The sequence below is a fragment of the Carcharodon carcharias genome, chromosome 2 (assembly GCF_017639515.1).
Source record: "Carcharodon carcharias isolate sCarCar2 chromosome 2, sCarCar2.pri, whole genome shotgun sequence".
NCBI classification, from domain to species: domain Eukaryota; kingdom Metazoa; phylum Chordata; class Chondrichthyes; order Lamniformes; family Lamnidae; genus Carcharodon; species Carcharodon carcharias.
The window spans coordinates 20,979,390-20,985,538 of NC_054468.1; positions in this window are offsets into that span (position 1 = coordinate 20,979,390).

The window sequence follows — 6,149 nt, forward strand, 5'->3', positions numbered from 1 at the left end:
TGATTTGATCTGCTTATATCTTTATTTATTATGACCTTTGTTTAGACCTCGCCTTTGTGTCTATGATCCTTTATTTTTCGTTCATGGGATGTGGGCATGACTGGCAAAGGCCCATCGCTGGCCCATCCCTAATTGGCTTTGAAAAGGCGGTGGTGAGCTGCCATCCTGACTGGCTGCAGTCCATGCAACTTGCATTTAACTTGCACCTTTAACATAGTCCAATGCAAGTAAAAAGAGGTGGCCTGACAGAGGTCTTTAAAATTATGAAAAGGTCTGTGGTACGTAGGGAAGATATTTTCACTTGCGGGGGGCGTGGGGAGAGGGGCTGGGGTAGTGGGGGGTGGGGAGGGGAGGAGCCCAAAACCTGGGGTCAAAATATTCGCTTCTCAAAAGCATAATCAAACAAAAATAGACGCTGTTCCCTCCGTTTGCTGTCACTGATAGCATCAACAGAAGTAAAACCTCTATTACAGTCAGTAGATCCGCAATGCCAGTTTTATATGTGGGTGGCAAGGTAAAAAATCTGTCCCATCCCCAGTGTTTCTGACTTCAGGGAACTCCCTTTCCCACATTCTCGTTACTTCACCTCACTCCCTAGTTTTTAAAGCTTCCGAATGACTCATTTTATTCGGGCTTTCACCACAACCTTTTTGATCCCTCTTTTCATTTTCACCCCAATGTCCCTGTCCACTCTTTTGCTTACCACCCCCCCTCCCCCCACCACCACCTCTCCCCACCCCCCCCCCCGCCCCCCGCCTCCTCCCCCCATAAACTACTTTGAGATGTCTCACTGCAGAAATCTAAGCAAATGCTATTCCAAAAAAAAAATCTTTCAGCTGCCAAGATACATCTGTGCTATCGCTACTGGCAACTCTCCTGGGGAAACGCAATCAATCAATGCAGAAAATGTTATTGAAATTTTAGCATTTGTGATATTTTCCCAAATATCGGTCTGCATCTGCCCAATTCTCGTGGTGCATTTATGCCACAGGATTTGACCTGCAGCTCCCCAGTGGGACTGAGATGGGCCTGTGACAGATACTGATTATCAATTTAAGGGCTATTAATGCTTTTTTTGAAACAAGGCCAAGCTGGATCTTGGCAACCTACGGATAGTGGGACAATTTAAAGACGCAACTTATGTAGCAATCTGGTATTTTGTTAAAGGAAACCGAGCTGGAGGTTGACGCTTCATCTAATTGGATCTTACCAGTAACGTTTGCCAAATGTCTTCTAGTTTGGCCCAAAATCTGTTTCCAGAATAAGTGAGTTTATTGTCAGTCGGCATTATTATTGTGTAAATCATGTTGCAACTTATGACAAGGGAGCGATACTCCAGTAATTGCAAACCGTCACAAGTTGTTGGACGATTTGCACAGCTCCTCTGTTATCCTCACTTGCTCTTGCCCTCCCCACTACTTTTAAGAACTTGCTGAATTTGCACATGAATCTCAAATTAGGTTCACCAAAGCATCGGCATCCTTTTAATGATGACATAATTATTAAGGTAATGCCAATAAAACTGTCTGGCCCATAAAGAGAACTACTTAAACTGTTGAGTCTGCTTCCCGAAGGCAGTAAATTCTTTGAGATTTAAAGAAGCATATTTTTTTCTTACTTTTTACTGATGCCTCTTTTTCCTCTTTCTCGTAGTCCAATCTTACTTTTCCTCTTTTTTTTTTCTCTATACAAATGGCAATGATCACCCAATTTCCTTTTCTATTGTCATAGAGTCATTATGGCACAGGAGGAGGCCATCTGGCCCATCGAGTCCATGTTGACTCTCTGCAGGGGAATCCAAACAGTCCCATTCCCTTGCTCTATCCCCATAACCTGCACTTTTTTTTTCTCACGTGCCCATCCAATCTTCTTTTTGGAATCATTCATCATCTCAGCTTCTGCAGAATCTTCGCTTCTACCACCCTCATAGGCAGCCAGGTTATTACCATTGAATCATATTGGCCTTGAAGCACTGACTCTGTTTCTCTCTCCACAGATGCTGCCAGACCTGAGTTTTCCCAGCATTTTCTGTTTTTATTACCATTGCAGTTGGCTTCTCTTCGTTACTGAAGTTGGTAATTTCTTGCGTGCGAAGAGTCATTTGTTGTGTGTTCCAATGTGGCTGTGGAGCCTGATCGCAAACCTGCATGAATTTCCACGGTTGCAGGCAAGGATGAATTGTTTGGTTTTGTTGGGATTGCCCGGTCTTTCTAAAGTTGCCCTTTGTCCTTAGCTGCCAGTATTTTTTGAAGTTTGAAGGAAAAAATGCCACTACTTGAAACTGCTCTCCAGGTAGTTCTTTCTTGTGCATTTTTCTTCCAGTCTATGCTGGACATTCCACATTTCCTGAGGCTCGTCTTCAAGCACGCCTTAAACCTTAATCTTGGTGTACCTTGCAGGCAGTGCCCAATTTTAATTTTTGAATACATGAGTGCCTTAGGGATTTTATCATCAGTCTTTCATACCACATGTTCACTTCATCTGAGCTGGGCTCTGATGATGAGTGCTTCAAATACAGACATTTCTGTTCATTGAAGTACCTCAGTGTTGGACACTTTGTCCTCCCATTTGATGCCCATACATGCATCTCATGTAGAACCTGTACAACTGATTAATATGTCTGGAGTAAGTAGTCCATGTCTCACAGGCTTATAGAATGGTAGTTATTACCACGGTTTTTTACTTGGTATGGCTTGTTTAAGTTTGATTCTTGTTTCCTCCACAGTCTCTTGAATAGACTGGCAAATCCTGAGCTTCCTCTGGCAATCCTATTTGCCACCTCACTCTCAATGCAGACGTTCCTGGAGATTGTGCTTCTGAGATGGGTGAAGTTATCTACAGCCTTCAGGGTTGTGTCACTGATAGTTAGAGTAGGTAGGGTATAGTCAGAATTTGGTGGTGATTGGTGGAGCATCCCTGTCTTCCTTAAGCTGAAGGTCAACCCATAGCCATCAGCTCCTTTTGAAAAAGCAGTCCTTGCTCCCTTCAAGGCCATGCTTACAGGGTGACACAAGGGCACAGTCATTGGCAAAGAGCAATTCCTGTATGCTGCCAGAAAGTAAAAGTGGGTTCAGGAAAGGCAGAGTCACTTGTGACATGATCTTTACCCTTCAACGAATACAAGAGAAATGCCATGAACCATAGAATGGGACTCTACTGTGCCTCTTTTGACCTGACATAGACCTTTGACACAATAAATAGAGAGGTCTTGTGGAAAGTCTAAGCCAAACTTGTGTGTCCTAATAGAGCTGTAAATCTGATACAGCAGTTTCACCATGGAGCGATGGCCAGAGTTGCTGACATTTGAGTCACTCTGGAAGCTTGTCTAGAACTACCTATATACGGTGGATGGGCGGTTAAGCACACTACTAAAGTAGCAGCCCAGCACTCTTTGATAACTGTCCTATCATTATCACATGCTGTGTTAAAAACAAGTTTTCTTCACATGCCCCCTGCACCTCTTGCCCCAAACCTTGAATCTATAGACTGTTCCTCTGGTTCTTTCTCAATTGTTAAATGTCATTGGTTAAGGAGATAGATTGTTGATCCCACCATGCACCAAGGCCCCAGATGCTCCCTGGCCTAACTGCTGTTATCAGCTCATATTTCCAGCAACTTACAGGGCAAAGTATCTTCAAGCTGAAGGGTGAGAGAAGCAAGTCTAACTAATGGACCACACTGCAAGATGATGTGATGCATCAAACTGTGAGCCATTGAGTTTGTTCTTTGTAATAAAAGCCCATTTTGTGAGATGCTCTATTTTTAGATCATGTCCATGATAAGCACCTTCCACCACCCCACGCATACTGTTCCATTTGTGTGTACTCCATGAGTTAGGCTTCTTTTCTCTTACACTTCAGCTTGAAGATATATTGCTCAATGTCAGGGATTCTGAAAATAGTTTGGGTGGCATTTAAATTTTCCCAATGAGCTGTGGGTGGCACATGAGCATTTGGCAGCAGCTCACCAAGTTTGGCACGAGGGTAAATGGCTGCCTTCAGCAGGGAGCTGGCTAGCAGGAAGTAGGGTCTGATGGAGGGGAAGTGTGGTCTCATGGGGATTGAGAATTGCCTGACAGGAGACAGTCAATAGAAAAGGTTTTGTGGAAAGTCTAAGCCAAACTCGAATGTTCTGATAGAGCTGTGAATCTGATATAACAGCTTCACCATGGAACGATGGCCAGAGTTGCTGACAATGGTGAATACACTGACCCCTTTGATGTAACAAGTGTTGTGAGGCAGGGGTATGTCATGGTCCCATTGCTCTGCAGTATATTCTTTGCAGCCAATTTGGGCATTTGATGGAAATGATAATGGAATATGTATCCAACTCAGTACAGATGGCAATCTCTTCAACCTGAGATAACTGAACTCTTAAACTAAGGAATCAGAGATGATGATTTTGTAATATAATTGTATGAGTTTAATGGATAGCTGGGTCCCGCAGATCTATAAATTTCTCCTGTCTGAGCCTGGAGCTTTCCTGGAGGGTAAGGATCTGGTGATTTTGGCAATCTCCACATCAGAGGGTTTGCTGCCCAGGTTTTCACATTTGAGAGGGGAAGGTGGAAAGGAGACAGGGAAGCCAGGAAACTAGATCTGACTGGCATAGTCATGATAGGAAATTTACTGTGGGAGAGCCGGCATACGTGAAAAATTTCGGGGAAGGACCAAAGTGGTTACCAGGTGAAATAAGTGCGGTGACTGGACCTCTGTCTCACCACATGGAAGAGAAAGGGTGGATCATTCATAAACATATGGAACATTTAAGGAAGAGAGAGACAAATCATCAAGATATGTTTCCACCAGTGATCATGACCGGGTCTGCATTTCCTGTTGAGGATACTCAACCCAGGACAGACATGTCTGATGTTCTTGTAAGAGTTGAGGATACAGAACTGCAAGTGCACACCGAAGCACCTGATGTTCAGAAAACTCCGGAGAAGGAGGTTCCTGACAAAGAATCTGAAGTTGTGGAGCTGCGACATTCCACACATACCAGGGAGCCGCCTGAAAGACTGAACTTGTAAATTCCTTACCCAGTGTAAATATTATGTTGTCTTGAAAAATATGTACTTGTAAATATATGTATAGCTGAGTTAAAGGGGGAGGAAAGTAGTAATTATGGTTTTATTTAGTACATAATGTACCTTTAAGAATATGTTAGGCAAGATCACATGATCTAGCTCATGCTACCTCAGCAATCAGTTTAGAGTTAAGAGTTGGAACTGAAGACATGTGTGCAGTTGCTGCTGAGTATGTTGTAAATAAACTTAATGTTTCCTCCCAAGAAATGTCTGCAGATCAACTCTATCATTGATAGCACAACTCAGCCACCCTACAACACCTGCCTTTTTTGGGTGAGCGTGCTGCTCCTCATCCATTAACTGTCTGCCTGAAAATTGAAATAAGTGCACAAGGTCCCCATCAGAATTTCCGCTTCTGATCACAGATTGCTCTGGAGAGAAAGAAAAGAGGCAACCGGATAGGAATCTTTAAAGTTATGAAGGTATTTTATAGGAGAGGTGAAGAAGGTATTTCTATTTGTAGGGGGGAGTCTAAAGTTAGATGTCACTAATATAAATTTGCTTTTTTAAATTCTTTAATGGGAAACGGTAATTGCTAGCAAGGCTAGCATTTGTTGTCCATCCCTTTAATTGACTGCCTTACTAGGCATTTTCAGAGGGCAATTAAGAGTCAACCTCCAATCTAGAGTCACATGTAGGCCAGACCAAGTAAGGACTGCAGATTTCCTGTTCTAAAGGACATTAGTGAACCAGATGGGTTTTTATTACAATCAGTGATAGTTTCATGGCCACCATTACTGAGACTAGCTTTCAACTCCTGATTTATTAATTGAATTTAAATTCCACAGCTGCTGTGGTGGGACTTGAGCCTGTCCCCAGAGCATTTGCCTAGGCCTCGAGGTTACTCATCCAATGATGTTACCGCTATGTCACCATCTTTTGAGGGAATGCATGTGACCCTCAAAGCCCACTTACTCAGTTTTACAGATCACATTTTTGTTAGGTAAGGTTATCACAGGATATGGTTCAAAGAGGGGAAGGTGAAGATGAGATACAGCTGAGCCATGATCTGACTGAACGACAGGAAGTGCATGAGGGGCTGAATGGTCTACTCCTGTCCCTA